This window comes from Triticum dicoccoides, chromosome 4A, assembly GCF_002162155.2.
Source record: "Triticum dicoccoides isolate Atlit2015 ecotype Zavitan chromosome 4A, WEW_v2.0, whole genome shotgun sequence".
Classification (NCBI taxonomy): domain Eukaryota; kingdom Viridiplantae; phylum Streptophyta; class Magnoliopsida; order Poales; family Poaceae; genus Triticum; species Triticum dicoccoides.
In genome coordinates, this window is record NC_041386.1 from 110,526,322 (window position 1) to 110,549,604 (window position 23,283).

At 49.0% G+C, this 23,283-nt stretch overlaps 1 long non-coding RNA gene across 1 annotated transcript in view; it reads right to left on the reverse strand.

Moving 5' to 3' along the window:
• The window catches only part of LOC119285285, a 20,796-nt gene extending 5,537 nt beyond the window's left edge, over positions 1 to 15,259 (reverse strand). The window contains exons 1-2 of the long non-coding RNA XR_005139431.1: positions 15,036 to 15,259; positions 14,515 to 14,658 (exon numbers count right to left, since the gene is read on the reverse strand). This is a non-coding gene — a long non-coding RNA (uncharacterized LOC119285285). The remainder of the gene's footprint in view (positions 1 to 14,514; positions 14,659 to 15,035) is intronic.
• Between the last annotated feature and the right edge of the window lie 8,024 nt (positions 15,260 to 23,283).

Below are 23,283 nucleotides of genomic sequence, written 5' to 3' on the forward strand. Positions count from 1 at the left end.
CGATATATTTTGGTATTTAGGGATTGTCCGGGATTAGATAGGAATTGTTTCCATCTTATCTCTAGGAGGCGTCTTGCCCTCCAAGTCTTGTACTCAATATATACTCGCCCTCGAGGCTCAATAATACATCCAACGCATTACGCCAATCTATCTCTATTCCTTCCTAACACTAAAACCTTAAACAAAACTAGCTTTTGTCAAAACATAGGATCCAAGGAATCCCTCGGTTAATGTTAAAAGCTCAAGCGAAATGTCCCATCTTTTCTTGTCAGCAGAAAATAGGTAAGCAATAAAATTCAAAATTGATCATGGTCAGTAGCACAAAAACTCGTCAGTAACATGAGGTCATTGACAATGTTCCTAGTGTCAAACTATTAGAATCTGATGAATTAGCACTATAGTATATTTTTGTGTTGCGCGCTAGGAGTCTAGGACATCGATACCTCAATTGGTCAATCTGATCATGTTGCCACAATACTTCATCAGTAAGTTATATTGTCCTAACCCCAGACAAAGGCTATATTTAAAAGCCCCCAGATGGATGGATGCCACATGGCCACAGAAGGCTCAATGTGAAAATTCTCGAACTAAATATAGACCACAACATATATATATTTATCAACTAAAATATTTGCTTTTGAAAATCAATTTGGTTTATCAGCCAAGTAAAGGGCTCCTGCCCAGCTATTCTCACACTCATGACGCCCTTGAAGTGAATGAGGTATCCAAAAGGCTAAATCAAAAGAAGCATAAAAAAGAGGCTCTAATTTAGGATAGTACTAATCAGTTCTGGAATAGCGACCATCCCTCTATCTCTTTAAGGAAGCTAAGGGCATATCATGCATATCAATGAAGTTGATGGAACTGATTCACGATCAGCCTCCTTTAGACCCGGTAGCAACAGCCCGTAAGCAAAACAAGATTAGCTCTCGTACGCCTGCTAAGCAAGTTCCCTCCCTTTTCATTCTTAACAGATAGCCTTCTCATTACTTGGTAATGGAATGCTTCCGGTGCCTAAGCTTGAGTGAGTGCATCGGAACTGTGTCAGTTTATTTCTTACAAAAAGGAAAACTAAATAAATATGCAAATCCTCTACATATATCCACCCCGAAGTGGTCTAGCCCATGCATTTTGATCATGAGACACCGTGAGGCCTGACATACTGTAACACTTTGGTACCCATCTCACAAAAGAAAGAAAAAAGAAAGCTTAATAGGGTTATAGTTATACAGATTGTTCCTAGAATAAACCATGGTCTCTACATAGGGTCATCATAAGTTGACATGTAGTTGACAGGAAATGTAATGGCTTTATTGGTCATTTGCACTGTTACACCCGATGGGTCCGTTACATATTTTTAAGAGGCCAAGTATCTAGCATCAGAATGTTACTTTGATACCTTCCAAGGAACATAGTACAATCATATAGTGTTTTAACAAGCATTACTGGGTATGGAAGACTCGTAGTTGTATAGATGCATGTCTTGATGAGTGTTATTGGGTATGAGAAACATGCATATGTGTGTCTTGATGAGCATCATTGGGTAGGAGAGACCGATAGGTGTATGTATTTGTCACATCCCTAGCTTTACCCTGGCCTTGGACTAGCTTGGTTGCTGCATCATGTTTAAATTCAAATGAAATTTGAATTGAGGAATATTGGAAGCCTCAAAACCCTAAATAAAAGAGGGGCAAAAACCCTAGAAATCTCATTCATTGCTCCAAAAGGGCTCTTCATAAATGTTTGATAATTTTTGGTAAGGGTTCTGGTCCCAACCAAAATATTGAACATTTTTAAGGATTTATTTTTGGGACTTTGAATTTAAATCATTAGCTATTTGAATTTGAATTATATTCATATAATTAGAATATAATTTTAAATACCCCTGAAATATTTTATAAGCTTTTGGAAAAGTCCATCTAGCACTATAAAATATTCAGAGGAGTTTTTGGCATTGTTTGAATTAGTTTTAAAATTCAAAACAGTGGCAAAATAAATTAAATAAAACAAAAACAGAAGAAAAATATAAAACAGAATAGAAATAAAAGAGAGAGAGAGAAGGAAGTACTTGGCCTCACCCGTGCAGCCCAGCCGGCCCAGCTCCCCCACCTGGCCGGCCCAGCCCACCTCCTCCCCTTTGTCTTCTTCCTCCCCTCGCACCGAAGCAGCTCGGTGGCGAGCGCCGATGCCGCCTCGGCCACCTCCTGCCTCCCTGCTTGCCTCCGCTACTCCCTGGAGACGCCACGCGGCTCCCTCAGGCCTCTCTCAACTCCCTCCCGTGCTCATCCCCTTCTCCTGCTCTCCCTCTCGCTCCGCACCTCGGACCCGAACGGAGCCGTCGCCACCGACGCCGTTCGCCGCGGCCACCATCTCCCTCTCGCCTCCCCGACGCCTCTCAGAGCTCCGCAGTGCCTCCCTCGACCTCCTCGACGTCTCACGCGACCAGAAGGGCCCCGAGCAGCCGCCATCGTCATCATCCCCAAGCTTCGGCCCCGGCGCCGTTCTCCGTCGAATTCGGCCACTCCGGCGCGCCCCCGAGCTCGCTGACCCTCCCTGCACGATCCCCGTGAGTCCCTGCTTCGTTTCCCCCTAACCCCAAGTCCGATTTCGAGCTCTAGCCGCCCCCTCTACCGGAGCCGAGACGCTCCGCCGCACGGACTCGTCGCCGGCGAAGCCCCGGTGACCAAATGGCCCCGCGCGTGCGTCCGTTGCACTCGCAACGACCCGTGGAGCAACGCTAGCGTGGCAGCTAGCTTGTTTGCAAGCCGCAGCACTAACCCCGCACCCACCCGAGCTCCGGCCGCCGCCTCGGGCTCCATTCCGGCGAACCCCGGCCACCCCCGCACCTCCCGTTGGCCCCCCTAGATGCGCACGGGCACGGGCTACCTTCTGGTGCCCTTCGCGCGTCCAGCCGCCGCCCGTAGCGCAACCCCGGTGAACTTCCGCCGCGTTTCGGGTCGCCGCCGGCCGAACTCCGGTGGCCAGTGACGTGGCGCTGTCATTAGCCACTAATGACCACGCTAAACACCCCCCACAGACACTGACAGCGGGCCCCGTAGCGGGTCAAAGCCGAGTCAACGCGGGATTAGCCACTGTGCCGCTGACGTGTGGACCCCGCGTGTCAGATTTGACCTGGACCTGGTCGTTGACTCGCTGACGTCATGCTGGCGTCAGGCTGACGCAATTAAATCATTTCTGGATTTAATTTAATTCTGAAATTCCAGAAAATAGCTAAAACTTCTAAAATTCATAGAAAATTAACCGTAACTCCAAATTAAATAATTTATATATGAAAAATTATCAGAAAAAATTCAAGGAATCCATCTGTACCATTTTCATGCATGTTAGAACAACTTATCACTACTGTTTAGGGCAAATGAAGTGAAGGGCATTTAAATAATCACATATGGAGTTTGAATTTGAATCTTGTATTCAAACCAACTTCATTTAATCTGGTTTTAGATGCATTAGCCCAAAACACATTCATATTGCCATGTCATAGCATGCATCATATTGTGCATTGCATTGATCGTGTTTTTCTGTATTTGCCGGTATCTGTCCCCTCTCGATAGACGTGATACCGATAATGTGATCATTGACACTGATGAAGACTCAATGTTATCTTCAGAAGTGCCAGGCAAGCAAAACCCCCTTGTTCATTCCGATACAATCCTACTCTCTCGCTCTTGCTCTCTTTTACTGCATTAGGACAACACCGATTCATCTGTTACTTGCTGCGGTAGCTGAACCCCTTTATCCTCTGCATGACCTGTCATTCCACAGTAAATAGATGAAACCCACTAGCATGAGTAGGAGTTGTTTGAGCCCTGTTGTGCCTACTCATTCATGCTTGTTTGTCATGCCTGCTACTGCTTAGAGTTGAGTCGGGTCTGAATCATCGGGGATGAATCAGAGGTGTGTGAACATGTCCTACGGTGTGTGAGCTAAGCGTGTGAACACGATTTGGTAAAGGTAGCGGTGAGAGGCCATGTAGGAGTACATGGTGGGTTGTCTCATTGCAGCCGTCCTCAGGAACTGAGTTCTGTGTTTGTGATCCATGATTCAGCTACTACCACGCATTGGGCCCGAAACCAATGGACCCTCTCGGCTTCTTGATCACCCTTGTCCTCTGTCCAGGAGTTGCAAGTAGTTTCTGGTGTTTGTAGTATGCTGGAGGCCGTGCGCAGTGCTGACCGTAGGGGTGGGCTGTGATGCGGTAGGCACGTGGCCGGGTAAACCGGGCGCCCGTTTGGTGTCACGGAACCCTGTACACATCGTTTGGGGCTGTGAGCGAAACTCCGGCCGGATCTCCTCATGGATGGAACCCGAATAGGCGATAAACCTGGACTAGAGACTTGAGTGTTTAGGCAGGCCGTGGCCGACACCCACGTTGGGCTTCCGCTTGAAGGTTGCCGAGTACATGTCGTGTAAACGGCGGTAAGTGGTGAGAGCGTGTGTGAAGAAGTACACCCCTGCAGGGTTAATATGAACTATTCGAATAGCCGTGTCCGCGGAAAAGGACTTCTGGGTTGCTTATATCAGTTCATAGACAAGTGAAAGTGGATACTCTAAAATACGCAAGATAAGCGTGAGTGCTATGGATGGCGTTCTCGTAGGGAGACGGGGGCGGATCCATAGTGGTGTATTGATATGGTGAATATGTGGACTCGTGTGCGCCACCTCCAAAGAGTCGCTTGCAGTCGTAGTTTTAGGATAGCCACCGAGTCAAAGCTGGCTTGCTGCAGTCAAACCCCTCCACCCCCTTTGTTGATAATGGTGCATATGTAGATAGTTCTGATGTAAGTCTTGCTGGGTACATTTGTACTCACGTTTGCCTATTTTATGTTTTGCAGAGAGACTTCAGTCTCACTATTAGTTCCGCTTGGACTTCGACGTTTAGCTTGTTACCTCAGCTACGATCTTGTGCCCTCGGCAGGATCTGGTAGATAGTCAGGCTTCTCAGCCTTTTTCATTTATAGATGTCTATACTCAGACATGATAGCTTCCGCTTGTGCTTTGATTTGTATGCTCTGATTGTTGGGTCATGAGCCCCATGTTTGTAATATCTCGCTCCTCGGAGCCTATTGAATAAATTACTTGTGTCGTAGAGTCATGTTGTGATGCCATGTTGTATTTGCACATATCGAGCATATTGTGTGTATGTTATTGAAATGCTTGGTATGTGTGGGATCTGGCTATCTAGTTGTTTATCCTTAGTAGCCTCTCTTACCGGGAAATGTCTCCTAGTGTTTCCACTGAGCCATGGTAGCTTGCTGCTGCTCCGGAACACTTAGGCTGGCCGGCATGTGTCCTTCTTCGTTCCTGCGTCTGTCCCTTCGGGGAAATGTCACGCGATGAATACCGGAGTCCTGTTAGCCCGCTACAGCCCGGTTCACCGGAGTCCTGCTAGCCCAGTGCTACAGCCTGGATTCGCTCGCTGATGACCGACACGTTCGATGCTGGGTCATGGATGCCTGTCCCTGTAAGTCTGTGCCACTTTGGGTTTACGACTAGCCATGTCAGCCCGGGCTCCTTATCATATGGATGCTAGCGACACTATCATATACGTGTGCCAAAAGACGCAAACGGTCCCGGGCAAAGGTAAGGCGACACCCGTGGGAATACCGTGCGTGAGGCCGCAAAGTGATATGAGGTGTTACATGCTAGATCGATGTGACATTGAGTCGGGGTCCTGACAGCGTTGGTATCAGAGCTTGACTGCCTGTAGGATTACCAAGCCAAACTGGTCGAAGTTGAGTCTAGAAATTCTTTAGTTATATGTAAGGGAATTGATTGTGGGATGGAACGTAAGGCTCTTTTTACTCCTTATACCTCATGGCCTTCTGATCTGAGTCATCATCTTCTCTTCTACGGGGATTAAGAACTAGGCTATCTCTTCTTTCTATTAGGATCACGTGTTACTAATCAGTGGACTTATAAGATTGTTGGATTTAAGCTTGAGTTCAGTTTCTACTACTTCCGTACGTTAACTGTTGATCTCGAAACCTTGATATTGTGCTTCTGAGTGGTTATGCCACCATTTTTGTGGATGTCTCAAATCTTTCTGAGCATTTACAGCCGTTATGTTGTCCGAGTCATCCCAGGTTTCTAAGTAGTCTGATGCATTTGCAAATCCTTTCTTCCCGTTTCAATGTTCCCATGGGCCAGATTAACCACACTAATCAGTGAGTTGAGGTACTCCGTTACCTTGACATATATGTTGGAGCTATTATTATGACCTTAGGTGTTTAGGAAGTCACCTAGTAACCTAGCAATGTTTTGTGTTCCCAGTGTGAAGATTCTGGCCATCATCCTCGAAAGCATTCCGTGATGCTACTTAGTAATAGGTATTCTATTCCTGGGTTCTTAAACCCGATATTCACCCTACTTACATCATGTTGATAGTGCTGCTAGTTCCTTTAGTATATTAGTAGCCTTTGCGATAGTCCTCGAGGTCCGTGGTATATCGTTCTTCCAAATACCATGAACCATTATGGCAGAAGTTTGTTGGATCAAAAGATCACAACAGGCCCTCTATGAGTTCTCCATGCTATATTGTGACTCTGCCAGCTCAACCTTTCTGCATGGGTTATCCGGAAGAATTATGTTGAACTTTGTTCAGCATACCAACCCATATATCCACAACTCAGAAAGTTATATGTTCCTTTGAGTTGTCCCTCTTTAGTTGTCTACTGACCTTCGTCTATCAATTGATAGTCAAGATTGTGTGTGCATTCGTTCATCGATGCCTATTACTCTTGTGGTCCGTCAAGCCATTCCATTCAGAATGACTAGGAGAAACAAACTCCAGTACCTCTTCCATATCCAGGATTGGGTCAAAGAAGTTGTGCTCCGCAGATCAAATTGCTAATCCAGCTTTTGTTCTGTTCTACCTTGGAGTATTACCATCTTTATATCAAGAATGTCATGGGAATTGCACACCATCCTATGAACTCTTGGTACAGTGATACTTCTTGCCATCATTAGTCATTCCTCGGTCTTCGTGTTGATGCAACCGGAATACCGACAAATGAATTGTGATGTGTGAAATCAATACGCCTAGCAACCTCGTTGCTGGGTAGTTAAAGGACAATAATTTCATTCTTAGTGTGTTGGTTATAGAATCATCATTCTAAGATTGATCGTGCTACCTTGTCTATCTTTCCGGTGCACCCTTCGATCAATGAGTTAGGATTGTGCCAATCCCTCGCTCTGTTGATCATATCGTCTTGCCCTGAAAAGCGAGATTGTTCTCGAGCTTAGTAACATACCGGTGGCTCGTGATTTTCCGAAGATCTTCTCGGAAGTATTACCAGGTTGTCACCTGACCGCTATGTTGAGCTCGTGATCAAGTTGGTTTTTTTTTGTGAACCACCCTCTCTCCAAGATCGGTGTTAGATATCCCTGAGCTAGTTGGTTAAGCTAAACGACAACTTGGAGGGTTGGAAGATAAAAGCTTGCCTGACTTAGTTCGTTCCAAAGGGATATTCTTGTGTAGTGCGTATTGAAGAAAGATGATATCTTCATCGATTGGTCCCTGTGCTCAGTTGCTGGACCTATTGTCTTATCAATCCTTTGATTTGAGTGTGGGCTATCGTCAAATCAAGTCGGAACCAACGATGTTCGTAATGTTGTCTTACTCGTGGTTGATCCCTCGAGCATACACCATTATATCTTTGGGTCTGACCAATGCTATCACCGTGTTCACTTAACTATGGAATTCCTTTTAAAAGGAAACCTAGATGAATTGTTGTTGAGCCCATTGACAACATCCTTATCTCCTCCATAATTTTGTTGAACATTAAGCTAGTGTTGGAAACTTTTGAAAGCATTTGTTCATGCTAGCTCATGAAGCATATGTTTGGATGAAGGTAGTGACTTCCTTTAATTCATGTGCATTTGATGCAAGTTGCCGCCGTGGATTCGAGAAAGTCAATGTTGCTTTCTTTGGAATCATTCCAAATCAGTCATGCACACGTGCGAAGAATTCTGTGGTTTGAAGACTTGCAACCTTCAATCTATATGTGTCCCTAGCACACCAAGCCACTGATTGATTTGTTCAAGGAGAAGAAGTTCCTTCTTAAGAGTATACCTTATGCAAGGATTTTGATATCCTCGTTGATGGTTCCCCACCTGAACTCGGTAGTGTTTTATTATAAGACTACCACGTGGTCATGCTTGTCTGGGACAGCGTGTTCACATGTTTGTAGCAGAACCAGCTCATGTTTTGGAGCTTGCTATCGTAGTTCATCTCCCGAGAATCCCGCAACGTCATCTCGTCGATTTGTGTTGCAAACTTTCATTTTTCTTACTAGACTCGATGAGTCTGGAATATCCTGACACCAACCAGATCTGAATCTCAGGCAGATATGATGGTTTGGAACATTTCCCAAGAACTATAATATTGGTCCCTCGGAAACCGGTAAGGTGGATGTCGTGGCCAACACACCCTGCCAGGAGACCTATTATTGTAGTATCTTGATTGATGAAGTTGGCCACCTCCCCATAAGGATTTCGTAGGGTTTACTTCCTAGTTGCCCCTATGGATTTTGAGATCCCGAAGTCCGACCTTTTACTTGATGTCCTAGATACCAGACCATTTCTATGAATGGGTTACACTAGCACATCAAGGAGAACATTAGAAGCGGAGTGCTAAATGTTTCTCGGTCGATCATCCAGATTTTGTTTCCTTGGCCTCGCTAAGATGAAATCTGAGAAGGTGTTATCTTTCTTTGCATCTACATCCTCCATCATCATTCATCCTGGTAGCAAGTTGTGTTGCCGGACCCTTGACACGGATGTTGGTAAAACCTTGATAAATATGGAAATGCTCAAGTTCTTGAGAGCACGCACAAGCGCTACGTGTTATCATCGGCTCTAACTAGGATTCCTCCCGTTTCCCCGGCAATGCTATGACCTTTCAAACAGTGAATTCACTCTTTATTGCTGGGTTCTTCCCCAGTTACCAGAATCATTCCCAGCATTTGCATTTTGTTCCTAGCTTGCACCGCCAATGTGCCATTCTACCATGGGTCTCTTCCATTTCCGGTGATAAGCAAACTCATCCATTACGTTGTCTTCAACAAGGTAATCCACATCATCCAAGTCCGAGTATGCCATTCTACCGACCCCCTCCAAACGATCGCTCGAGAATTGTCTTAGGCTGGTTTAAAGAGTTTCAATGATCTCTGAATCAAAAGTAATTCCTTTTGCCACTTAAGGGGTTATATCTTCGAGTCACCTCCCCTAAGGTGTATCATTATGGTGTCATGTCAACTTAACTCCTCGCTACGTTGACAATCGTTTACCACCTTCTTAGGTGTGGAATTGTTGTCTACCTAGTGAACCTTCGTCATCCGTTTCTTTCCACCCCTCTTGATGTGTATCTCGTGTCTCAACTCGAGAGATGGTCCTATGTCTCATTCCGTGAGTTGTTCGATCTTCGAGGAGATCGACCCTTCTAGAGTCTCCTTCTTCCCTCCATGTCATGTTGGCAGGATTTCTCAGAGCAAGACATCAAGACAAAGATGGTGATCAAATCAACGTTCATTTGAAGTGCACCCTGGATCATGAAGATTATACTAGTTTGCGTTTCCCCTTCATCTTACCCTACGCTTGAATCTCGAGACGAGATTCTTGTTTAGTGGGGGTGAGTTGTCACATCCCTAGCTTTACCCTGGCCTTGGACTAGCTTGGTTGCTGCATCATGTTTAAATTCAAATGAAATTTGAATTGAGGAATATTGGAAGCCTCAAAACCCTAAATAAAAGAGGGACAAAAACCCTAGAAATCTCATTCATTGCTCCAAAAGGGCTCTTCATAAATGTTTGATAATTTTTGGTAAGGGTTCTGGTCCCAACCAAAATATTGAACATTTTTAAGGATTTATTTTTGGGACTTTGAATTTAAATCATTAGCTATTTGAATTTGAATTATATTCATATAATTAGAATATAATTTTAAATACCCCTGAAATATTTTATAAGCTTTTGGAAAAGTCCATCTAGCACTATAAAATATTCAGAGGAGTTTTTGGCATTGTTTGAATTAGTTTTAAAATTCAAAACAGTGGCAAAATAAATTAAATAAAACAAAAACAGAAGAAAAATATAAAACAGAATAGAAATAAAAGAGAGAGAGAAGGAAGTACTTGGCCTCACCCGTGCAGCCCAGCCGGCCCAGCTCCCCCACCTGGCCGGCCCAGCCCACCTCCTCCCCTTTGTCTTCTTCCTCCCCTCGCACCGAAGCAGCTCGGTGGCGAGCGCCGATGCCGCCTCGGCCACCTCCTGCCTCCCTGCTTGCCTCCGCTACTCCCTGGAGACGCCACGCGGCTCCCTCAGGCCTCTCTCAACTCCCTCCCGTGCTCATCCCCTTCTCCTGCTCTCCCTCTCGCTCCGCACCTCGGACCCGAACGGAGCCGTCGCCACCGACGCCGTTCGCCGCGGCCACCATCCCCCTCTCGCCTCCCCGACGCCTCCAGAGCTCCGCAGTGCCTCCCTCGACCTCCTCGACGTCTCACGCGACCAGAAGGGCCCCGAGCAGCCGCCATCGTCATCATCCCCAAGCTTCGGCCCCGGCGCCGTTCTCCGTCGAATTCGGCCACTCCGGCGCGCCCCCGAGCTCGCTGACCCTCCCTGCACGATCCCCGTGAGTCCCTGCTTCGTTTCCCCCTAACCCCAAGTCCGATTTCGAGCTCTAGCCGCCCCCTCTACCGGAGCCGAGACGCTCCGCCGCACGGACTCGTCGCCGGCGAAGCCCCGGTGACCAAATGGCCCCGCGCGTGCGTCCGTTGCACTCGCAGCGACCCGTGGAGCAACGCTAGCGTGGCAGCTAGCTTGTTTGCAAGCCGCAGCACTAACCCCGCACCCACCCGAGCTCCGGCCGCCGCCTCGGGCTCCATTCCGGCGAACCCCGGCCACCCCCGCACCTCCCGTTGGCCCCCCTAGATGCGCACGGGCACGGGCTACCTTCTGGTGCCCTTCGCGCGTCCAGCCGCCGCCCGTAGCGCAACCCCGGTGAACTTCCGCCGCGTTTCGGGTCGCCGCCGGCCGAACTCCGGTGGCCAGTGACGTGGCGCTGTCATTAGCCACTAATGACCACGCTAAACACCCCCCACAGACACTGACAGCGGGCCCCGTAGCGGGTCAAAGCCGAGTCAACGCGGGATTAGCCCCTGTGCCGCTGACGTGTGGACCCCGCGTGTCAGATTTGACCTGGACCTGGTCGTTGACTCGCTGACGTCATGCTGGCGTCAGGCTGACGCAATTAAATCATTTCTGGATTTAATTTAATTCTGAAATTCCAGAAAATAGCTAAAACTTCTAAAATTCATAGAAAATTAACCGTAACTCTAAATTAAATAATTTATATATGAAAAATTATCAGAAAAAATTCAAGGAATCCATCTGTACCATTTTCATGCATGTTAGAACAACTTATCACTACTGTTTAGGGCAAATGAAGTGAAGGGCATTTAAATAATCACATATGGAGTTTGAATTTGAATCTTGTATTCAAACCAACTTCATTTAATCTGGTTTTAGATGCATTAGCCCAAAACACATTCATATTGCCATGTCATAGCATGCATCATATTGTGCATTGCATTGATCGTGTTTTTCTGTATTTGCCGGTATCTGTCCCCTCTCGATAGACGTGATACCGATGATGTGATCATTGACACTGATGAAGACTCAATGTTATCTTCAGAAGTGCCAGGCAAGCAAAACCCCCTTGTTCATTCCGATACAATCCTACTCTCTCGCTCTTGCTCTCTTTTACTGCATTAGGACAACACCGATTCATCTGTTACTTGCTGCGGTAGCTGAACCCCTTTATCCTCTGCATGACCTGTCATTCCACAGTAAATAGATGAAACCCACTAGCATGAGTAGGAGTTGTTTGAGCCCTGTTGTGCCTACTCATTCATGCTTGTTTGTCATGCCTGCTACTGCTTAGAGTTGAGTCGGGTCTGAATCATCGGGGATGAATCAGAGGTGTGTGAACATGTCCTACGGTGTGTGAGCTAAGCGTGTGAACACGATTTGGTAAAGGTAGCGGTGAGAGGCCATGTAGGAGTACATGGTGGGTTGTCTCATTGCAGCCGTCCTCAGGAACTGAGTTCTGTGTTTGTGATCCATGATTCAGCTACTACCACGCATTGGGCCCGAAACCAATGGACCCTCTCGGCTTCTTGATCACCCTTGTCCTCTGTCCAGGAGTTGCAAGTAGTTTCTGGTGTTTGTAGTATGCTGGAGGCCGTGCGCAGTGCTGACCGTAGGGGTGGGCTGTGATGCGGTAGGCACGTGGCCGGGTAAACCGGGCGCCCGTTTGGTGTCACGGAACCCTGTACACATCGTTTGGGGCTGTGAGCGAAACTCCGGCCGGATCTCCTCATGGATGGAACCCGAATAGGCGATAAACCTGGACTAGAGACTTGAGTGTTTAGGCAGGCCGTGGCCGACACCCACGTTGGGCTTCCGCTTGAAGGTTGCCGAGTACATGTCGTGTAAACGGCGGTAAGTGGTGAGAGCGTGTGTGAAGAAGTACACCCCTGCAGGGTTAATATGAACTATTCGAATAGCCGTGTCCGCGGAAAAGGACTTCTGGGTTGCTTATATCAGTTCATAGACAAGTGAAAGTGGATACTCTAAAATACGCAAGATAAGCGTGAGTGCTATGGATGGCGTTCTCGTAGGGAGACGGGGGCGGATCCATAGTGGTGTATTGATATGGTGAATATGTGGACTCGTGTGCGCCACCTCCAAAGAGTCGCTTGCAGTCGTAGTTTTAGGATAGCCACCGAGTCAAAGCTGGCTTGCTGCAGTCAAACCCCTCCACCCCCTTTGTTGATAATGGTGCATATGTAGATAGTTCTGATGTAAGTCTTGCTGGGTACATTTGTACTCACGTTTGCCTATTTTATGTTTTGCAGAGAGACTTCAGTCTCACTATTAGTTCCGCTTGGACTTCGACGTTTAGCTTGTTACCTCAGCTACGATCTTGTGCCCTCGGCAGGATCTGGTAGATAGTCAGGCTTCTCAGCCTTTTTCATTTATAGATGTCTATACTCAGACATGATAGCTTCCGCTTGTGCTTTGATTTGTATGCTCTGATTGTTGGGTCATGAGCCCCATGTTTGTAATATCTCGCTCCTCGGAGCCTATTGAATAAATTACTTGTGTCGTAGAGTCATGTTGTGATGCCATGTTGTATTTGCACATATCGAGCATATTGTGTGTATGTTATTGAAATGCTTGGTATGTGTGGGATCTGGCTATCTAGTTGTTTATCCTTAGTAGCCTCTCTTACCGGGAAATGTCTCCTAGTGTTTCCACTGAGCCATGGTAGCTTGCTGCTGCTCCGGAACACTTAGGCTGGCCGGCATGTGTCCTTCTTCGTTCCTGCGTCTGTCCCTTCGGGGAAATGTCACGCGATGAATACCGGAGTCCTGTTAGCCCGCTACAGCCCGGTTCACCGGAGTCCTGCTAGCCCAGTGCTACAGCCTGGATTCGCTCGCTGATGACCGACACGTTCGATGCTGGGTCATGGATGCCTGTCCCTGTAAGTCTGTGCCACTTTGGGTTTACGACTAGCCATGTCAGCCCGGGCTCCTTATCATATGGATGCTAGCGACACTATCATATACGTGTGCCAAAAGACGCAAACGGTCCCGAGCAAAGGTAAGGCGACACCCGTGGGAATACCGTGCGTGAGGCCGCAAAGTGATATGAGGTGTTACATGCTAGATCGATGTGACATTGAGTCGGGGTCCTGACAGTATTGACAAACACTATTGGGAACGCTGATTGGGTACGAATGTATGGTATAGTTGCATAGGTCTATGACCATCAATCTGTAGATTGTATTTATTCCTGGGACTCGTTGTTATGAAGTAATAGCTCCAACATGTTTATGCTATCACAGATTACTAGAAACATATAAAGATAAGATACACTTTCAGCAATATGCAACAACAATGTTGCTTATCTCCCATTTGTGATGAAACACAAAAACATAAATGCTTTCTTCTTTTTCTTCTATTAACATTGCAAAGTGCAAACATGTATACTGGGATACACGATGCTCTAAGTTGCAGTTCACACTAAGCTGCTGAGATGACAGAAATTGGCAGGACAAAGGCATATCCTAGCTCCCCGCAAAAAAAGGCATATCCTGCCTCCGTCCCTAAATAGATGGCACATAAATTCAATTAAGAAGTCAACTATTTCTAAGTTTGACCTAATACATGGAAGAAACTATTAAGAACTGAATAAACAGATTATGGGAAATATATCTAATGGTGTTGATACTGATTTGGGATTTTTTTATCTTCATATTTTTTGTATATATGCTTGGTCAAACTTAGAAAGCAGTATTTTTTGACTCGGTTTATACTCCATCTATTTGGGGACAAGGTAGTAGTTCAGAAAAAAAGGAGGAAGATACAGCAACATAATTGGTGGCAACTACTGCAAATTTCTCACACTACAAAAAGAATTACATAAACCTTACCTTTATAGATAAAAGATGGCGAAGTTTGTTCAGCACCTTAATGCGGTGAATCGCGTAGGAACTATTGGCTGGCAGGTTGTTAACCCTGGCCATCTCGGCTTGAATAGCAGCTTCCCTATCCCCTTGTCCCGAATCACCTGCTTGCTAGTAAAAAAAAGAAAAATAGATTTTTAATCATTGCAATTATCTGGAAAATTAGAAGAAGAAAATATATGGCTAGTTCTCATCTATATAAAAATTAACTAAGTCTCATCTAACTAACATCACTATAAAAAAATAATCAAACATAAAAATAAAAGAAAAAAAATGCTCGAATCTCCGCGTAAAATAAATACGGAAATCTAGATGAGACTGTTAATTCTCATCTAGATGAGAGAGCCTTAGCAAATCTGAAAAAAAAACGGAAATTCAAGTTCGACAAGAACTTCTTCTTTGGGGATCTCTGTCGCCCCAAGAAACCAATTCAACAACGCAGGCAGCTGTTTGCAAAGAGATGGGTCAAGAGAATATAAAGAGCATACCAAGGTAGAAGAAGTGGTGCTGAGGGTGGTGGTGGTGCGGGAGAAGGGCGTCGCGCTACCTCCTCCGTTCATGATTCGATGCTTGAGATCTCGTGCTGCTGGATACAGTAAGAGGGAGAAGACCGGAAGAAGAAAGAGGATGCTTCAGAGTCCAGACCGCTGCCTCTGGAAAGTGCACGGCGCAGGCGGAGAGAGAGAGGACGAGGACGGGCAGGGCCGCAGGGAGGACGAGGATGGGCTCCTCTTCTCTTGTTTGGCCCAATAGCATAGACCGCTAAATCACTAGAAGTAACTGTTGCTCAAAATTGGCTCAAACAAAAAACTGCTGCCTAGGAAAAAACTATAAGCAACTATATTGTCTCAAAAAAAATAGAAGCAACTCTAATTAAGAAGTACTCTTTGTAGTTACTAAAAATAAAGTACTTTTTGTAAAGATCACTCCTACCTCCCCAGGTTACGACAAGTGGCGCACTGTACACCACTTGTCACAACTTAAGAGTTTTTCTTTTTTTTAATTCATTTAACCAAAATGTTTTTTTTTAAAAACGTGCGTCCAAATCATGAACCATTTTCACTGTTGAAATCCACGCATTGAGATTTTCGGAACTAGATTTTATGTTGATAGATTTCGATGAACTTTTTTCATGAAAAAATGAACGAAAAAAACCAAACTGAAAGCACATTTTTCCCTTTTCCAAAGAGGCGCAATTGTGTCTCTTGGAAGAAAATTTTGTGCATCTGGAGAAGTAAATCTATGCCTCTTGAGAAAGGAAAAAAACCCGGTATTTTTTCCTTTTTAGAGAGGCACTATTGTGTCTCTCGCAAAAGAAAATTTGTGCCACCATGAGAAGTAAATTTATGCCTCTCGTAGAAGGAAATATATATATATTTTTCTTTTTCAAGAGGCATGGATATGCCTCTCGCAGAAGTAAATTCGTGCCCCCATGAGAAGTAAATATATGCCTCTCGCGAAAGGAAACACGTGTTTTTTTCCTTTTATCGAGAGGCACGACTGTGCCCTCGCGGAAGCAAATCCCTACCTCCATGAGAAGTAAATTTGTCCCTCTCACGGAAGGAAAAAAATGCATTTTTTCCTTTTCGGACAGGCTCGCGAAAGCAAATTCGTGCCTCCGCGAGAAGTAAATCTGTGTCTCTCACGGAAGAAAAAAAACACGTTTTTCCATGTAGATTTTTTCCCAAAACATAAGAAAACATGGGTAAACCGGAAAGCCAAAAAACACTGAAAAATCATCTAAAAGCAGAAAACGCGTACAAAACAAAATAAAATAAAATTTGGAGGGGGCGCCTAGAGCGCGACAGATGACGGCGGCTGAGAGCGCGTCACGTGGCGCGTTCTTAGCCCACCAAAAGTGCCCGTTGCGGGGCTCCCAAAAGAGTACTTGCTGATTAGTTGGTCTCCCCGAAAGCTGGCTCGAGGAAACACCAAGCTTTCTAGTGACCAGTTTATTGGGTGATTGTCCTAGGATGCTTTCTCTTAAATAAAGCTCTATGAATTGTCCCAAAAAAACTCTATATACCTATAAAAAAGCTCTATAATTTCCCGTGCCCTAAAAAATCTATAATTTCCCCTAAAAAAGGAACTTCATAATTTTTTAAAAAGAACTCTAAAATTCTAAAAAAAACTAGGAGGAACATATTCTAAAAAAGCAACTCTATTTTTTTTAAACTCTATAGTTCTAAAATAACTCTATAAAGTCTGAAATAGGGAGAAACCACTAGCAACAAGTTCCTAGACTGTGTGGACACAGGTGTGGATGAGCGAGACGGTGGCAAGGGTCGCCGTCCTCCTCGGCCTTGCGGAGGTCGAAGAAGAGGAAGGGAGAGACTTGGTCGATGAAGCTCCCTAGCTCTCGGCCATGGTGACGATGTGGGCTTGGAGCGACCTTACATGGTGGCGGCGAGGGTTGGAGAGGGAGGAAATGGGTCGAGGAGGGAACCCTAGGGTCGGGGCACATTTTATAGGAGGCAGAGGCTTCTCTGGCCATCAAATCAATGAGATGGCCAACGTGGCTTGCTGGATGAGCTGGCGTACAGGGGGAAGACAATGAACAAAGGTGTCAATGTAGTTGGGCTGGAAGTTGTTTTGGGCGTCGTTGGTTCTCTCTATCTGTCTGTATGTCTATCTATCTGAATTTCTTTCTTCTTTTTCATCAAATAAACTAGCAAACATGTCCGTGAGTTGCAGCGGGAATTTTAAAGAAACATATGTAACACCCCCATAGTTAAGCTACAGGGACCCCATGCTAATGATGGCATGTCATCAGGTTTTGCAAGCTTAATTGCCCCTTGATAAAAACCAAATTCAAATCCAAATTACAAGTCAAATTGTTATTTCTTCAAATAGTAAAAAAATGTTTATTGGGTTGCAAATATTCACTAAGTAATTGTCATGAATTAACCAACATCAAATGGGTTATAAAAATGCCCTTAACATCTATTAGACACAACCAACATCATTAAATTGAGCCATTTCAATTTCAATAAATACTTAAACATTTCAAAGTAAATTGAAACTGTCTGTGCTAACTCAAAATGTCGCCTAATAATTATGTGCTAAATATTAAGTTCAACTAAATTCATTGGTATTAAATAAAAATACAAAATAGTGAAGAAAATATAAAACAGGAAAAGAAAAGAATAAAGAAAACCTCCCACTGTTGGACTGGGCCGCAAGTGCACGGTCCAGGCCAACACAATTCCCCTCCCTTCTCCTTCATGCTCATCCATGGCGCGTTGTACACACACCCATCCACGCCCTGGATCTCCAAGCGTCGGCCATCCCGCGGCCCCCTGGTGGATAAGGAGTCCACCCCCGACCCCCCTGCAAACCCTAGCCCTCAGTTTTCCCCTCTGTCTCGCTCGCCCTTTCGTCTACATTGAGCCCTGACGCCATGGTCGAGCTCATTGCCATGGCCACCGTCGTCCCCGCGCCATGAGAAGGTGTTGATACGTCTCCAACGTATCTATAATTTTTTATTATTCCATGCTATTGTATTATCTGTTTTGGATGTTTTATATACATTAATATGCTATTTTATATGATTTGTGGGACTAGATCCCAGTGCCAGTCCCTGTTTTTTCCTTGTTTTAGAGTTTCGCAGAAAAGGAATACCAAACGGAGTCCAAACGGAATGAAACTTTTGCGATGATTTTTCTTGGACCAGAAGACATCCAGAGGACTTGGAGTACACGTCAGGGAAGCCACAAGGCACCCACGACGGAGGGCGCGCCTAGGGGGTAGGGCGCGCCCCCACCCTTGTGGGCTCCTCGTGGCTCCACCGACCTATTTCTTCCACCTATATATTCTCAAATACCCCAAAACCTTCCAGGGGAGCAACGAAACCACTTTTCCACTGCCGCAACCTTCTGTACCCATGAGATCCCATCTAGGGGCCTTTTGCGGGGTCCTGCCGAAGGGGGATTCGATCACGGAGGGCTTCTACGTCAACACCATTGCCTCTCCGATGAAGCGTGAGTAGTTTACCATAGACCTACGGGTCCATAGCTAGTGTTGGGGAACGCAATATTTCAAAAAAGTCCTACGATCACGCAAGATCTATCTAGGAGATGCATATCAACGAGAGGGGAGAGTGTGTCTACGTACACTCGTAGACCGAAAGCGGAAGCATTAAGTAACGCGGTTGATGTAGTCGAACGTCTTTGCGATCCAACCGATCAAGTACCGAACGCACGGCACCCCTGCGATCTGCACACATCCAGCTCAGTGACGTCCCTCGTACTCTTGATCCAGCTGAGGCCGAGGGTGAGTTCTGTCAGCATGATGGCGTGTTGGCGGTGATGATGAAGTTACCGACGCAAGGTTTCGCCTAAGCACTACGACAATATGACCGAGGTGGAAAACAATGGAGGGGGCACCGCACACACCTAAAGATCAACTTAGGTGTCTATGGGGTGCCCCCCTCCCCCGTATATAAAGGAGGGGGCCGGCCTGCCATAAGGGGCGTGCCCAAGGGGGGAATCCTACTCCTAGTAGGAGTAGGTTCCCCCTTTCCTAGTCCAACTAGGAGAAGAAGGAAGGAGAGGGAGAGGGAAAGAGGGGCCGCACCCCCTCCCCTTGTCCTATTAGGACTCCCCTTGGGGGGGGGCGCCACCTCCTGGCTGCGGTCCTCTCTCTCCCCTAAGGCCCACTAAGGCCCATAACTTCCCGGGGGGTTCCGGTAACCCTCCGGCATTCCGGTTTTATTCGAAACTATCCGGAACACTTTCGATGTCCGAATAACATGGTCCAATATATCAATCTTTATGTCTCGGCCATTTCGAGACTCCTCGTCATGTCTGTGATCACATCCGGGACTCGGAACAACCTTCGATACATCAAATCACATAACCCACAATACATATTGTCATCGAACGTTAAGCGTGCGGACCCTACTGGTTCGAGAACTATGTAGACATGACCGAGACTTGTCGGGGGTTGGGTGTGACATATGCCAAAGGATGGCTTATCATGGTGGGGGCGAGTAGAACGTCGCCGGTGCCTGGAAACGGGATAAGGCGAAGGCATGCACGCCGGTGAATCTTACCCAGCTTCGGGGCTCTCCGTGGAGATAATACCCCTACTGCTTCTCTGCGGGGTCTCCGCATGATCACTATGGCAAAGTGTTTACACGGTTGCTCCTTGACCTGTTTCCTGGAGGTAGGAGAAGGCAAGGCTAGCTCTCTCCTTCCTATATGATTTGGTCTAGTGCTAATGGATTCCAACCCTTTGCATGGGCGCCCTGGGGGGTTTATATAGGCCTACCCCCCAGGGGTACAATGGTAATCCGGCTGGACGCGGCCCAGCCGCCAGTCTCTCTGGCCGCCGTCTTATCCGCCGACTCCTGGGGCCTGCCGACTGGCTCCGTACGGAGCCAACAGGCCGCGTCCGCCGTAGGCGGGTCTTGCCGGCTGTAGATTACTGTACCCGTGCCTCTAATGACGCGGGCTTGGTCATGGGTTCGTGGCGACAACTCCGCCGTCTGGCGGGCGATCACTGTGGCCACTCCTTGTCGCGTCTGGTTAATGGCGCGTGGGGCCCGTGGGAGGGGCCGACCGACTCCTGGGGGCCGACTCCCATCCGGGCCGACTGGTGGCGCTCTCGCCGTCTTCCGTACGCCCGCCGACTGGTGGGACCCGTCGTCCCTGGGTCGTACCGACAGGCCGTCGTGGGCACAGGACTCCGCCCTCTGGGGCTGACGTCAGGGCCGACATGGCAACAGTGTCGCGCCGCGCGGAGATCTCTGCGGGTACGGCGTACTGTAGCCACGCCCGCCCTTGGAAAAGGGGTGGGAGTGGACCTTACTGTGGCCACTCCTCGTTCCGTCCCTCTTTATGAGGGCATGGGGGTTGTTGGCGTCGCGGGCCGACTCCCCAAGGCCGGCTTCTCTGGAAGTCGGCAGTCAGGAGTCGGCTTATCCCGAAGTCGTCCCTGGGACTCGGCCGCGAGTGGGCTGTCGGCCGCCTCGCCGCCGACTCTCAGAAGGCAGCTCTTCGTCCTGGGGTCTCGAGGGGCGCAGCTTGCCCCGATGTCTTGAAAGGTTCTGGGTCGGGGTTAGTCCCCGAATCTGGTGAGGCACCGAGAGCGACATGTCGAGGAGCCTCAACAGTTTCTTCTTTCCGGCGGTGGGGTCTGGGCCTCGCTAGCCGTCTTCTGTCAAGCCGACTAGTTGGAGTCGGACTTGCTTAAGGCCGACTTGCCCCTAAAAAAGTTTGAACGTCGCGGCGGAGTCCAGGCGGCGTGCCTGATAAGCTTCCGGGTTGCCGCCCGTGGTGGACCCGTCGCGAGGCGCCACGTGGCTGAGCTAGTCTGCTCACCCACGCGTGCGACGGGACATGCCTATAGGCGGGGCCCGCCACTACCGCGCCTCGGCATGCGAACGGATCCATTGTGGCCGTGCGGACGGTTGGGGTTCCCGCGCGGTTATTGCACGTGGTAACTTCGTGTGGTAAATCGTGGGGTCCTGGGCGCAGTTAATCCCACGACCGCCCCCTCGGCTTCTTAGCCCACGAGCCTACAAATAGGCGGGGGGAGGGGGGCGGCGAAGCACGCGCGCCCATCCTCCCTACTCCCTTTCGCCCCTTCTCGCTTCTTCTTCCTCTCGCCGCTGCTGCTCCGAACCACGCCGCGCCCGCAGCGATGAGCTCTTCCTCCGCCGCCCCGCCTCCTGCTGTACGCTCTGGAGTGTGGGACGGCTCCAAGGTTGATGACGACGACGTCGAGATCCTCCGCAAGACACGGCGGCTGCCCGGCAGGGGCTTAGTGCGGGTCCGCCTCGCGCCGGAGGGGGAAATATCGCCGGCGCCGGAGGAGGGCGAGCGGGTCATATTCCGCTTGCACCTTATGTGCGGCCTGGGGCTGCCGGTGAGCGGCTTCTTTCGCTCCTTCTTGGAGTTCCACGGGCTCCAGCTGCACCACCTTACTCCGAACACGGTGGTGCTGCTGGCTGCCTTCGCCACCCTGTGCGAAGGCTTCCTCAGCGTCCTCCCCATCATCGAGCTCTGGGGTGAGTTCTGCCAGTCCAAGCTCGGCACACACGTCGCCGGCGTGTCGGCCCAGTGCGGTGCATTTATCGCGATGCGGAGATCAGTGGCCGACAATCCGTTTCCCACCATCGCACTGATTAAGTCGGTGAAGATGTGGCAGCGGTCCTATTTTTATGTGAAGAACGTCGCCCCAGAAGGCGACTGGGTCAACCTGCCGGCTTACGAAGCCGGCGCGCCGGCTGGAAGGCTCCCCAGCTGGTCACACCGAGCCAAGACGTTGTCTCCCGCTGGTGCCGCCGCCGTCGCGCGACTCCAAGTGCTGACGCAATCGGAGGGCTTGACCGGGGCCGACTTGCTGGCCGCCTTCGTGGTGCGCCGAGTCCTCCCACTCCAAGGCCGACCTCACCTGATCGGCCAGATGAGGGGTCATCGGGACCCGAGTCGGATGTGCTCCAAGGACATGCCTCACGTGGAGGTGGCGAACACGGTGAACTACATCACGAACTGCGGTCTGTCGGTGGATTGGTGGTTCGGCAAGGAGCCGTACTCACGCGCCAACCCCCCGCCTATTGTAAGTCGTCTTCCTTTTTCTTCTTTCTTTTGTTGCCAAGTCCGACTTGTCCAGTCTGACCGTTTTTGTTTTGAATCAGAACCCTCTCGTCCCTCCTTCGGCTGGCACCGCGGGGCCGGCTCGTCAGTTTGTCCCTGATCGGGCGGAGAGCGATGTCGACGATCCTGACTTGGGGGCGGCGGCCATGGAGGCCGACGCCGAGGGAGGAGGAGGAGAAGCAGGCGGCTCCAGGCCTTCGGCCACTTTCGCCGACCGGCCTGACGACGATGCCGAGGGAGAAGTCGCCCCGCGCCACCAGCCAAAGGCTAGCTAGCCAAGCGTGAGTTCCTCCGCCGGCTTGGACGCTCAAGGCGGCGCGAAGAAGTTCCGGGCCGGGCCGAGTACACTTGGTGGCCGGTCGAAGAAGTTTAAGGGAGCGGCCGCCGCGACCAAGCGGGAAGAGGCGGCCGCTAAAGCCAACCACTTCCGCAAGGAAGTGAAGAATCCGCCGCTGGTCTCTACGTAAGCGCCTCCGTCCCTTATCTTTATTTTCTCTTTGTTGATCTTGTCTGAGTCTTTCATATGCTTCCCTCGCTTCAGGGCTCCCCTCACTCTTGATAGGGTTGCCGCCGCCTCCGTTATGGGGTCGGCAGAGACGTCTGCCACTACTCGGCGGATTGACCCCGCCGCCGACCTTCGGGAGGCGACGGAGCGGAACGCGCAGGAGAAGCGTGAGGAGGAAGAGGCCGCTCACTGGGAGAAAGCGGAGGCCGAGAAGGCGGAGGCCTCCGCCCTAAAAAAGCTGGAGGCGGCCGAGGCCGCCGCTGCGGCAAAGCGGCAGGCTAAGGAAGTCGCGCCCTGGCGGTCGGCGGTGTTCGTCACCCCTCTGAACTCTGCGCCGCCGCCCCCGGAGTTCACGGGGCAGTAAGGGAAGCCGGCGGCGAGTTCCCGATCATGGAGAGAGGCGGCGGCGACGCCTCCATGCCGGACGCGGTCGTGCCGCCACCGCCGCCCCTGCCGCCGTCTAGGAGCGTGCAAGGCAAACAGCCGGCGGACCCGCCCTTGCCGCCGACTGAAGACGAGGCCGTGGCCAGGCTACTCCTTCAAGTCGGCTCGCCAACGCGCCGCCGTCTTGAGAAGGCGACTTCAGCGCCACGCCCCTTGGAGACCGGCACCGCCAGCTCGACGATCCTA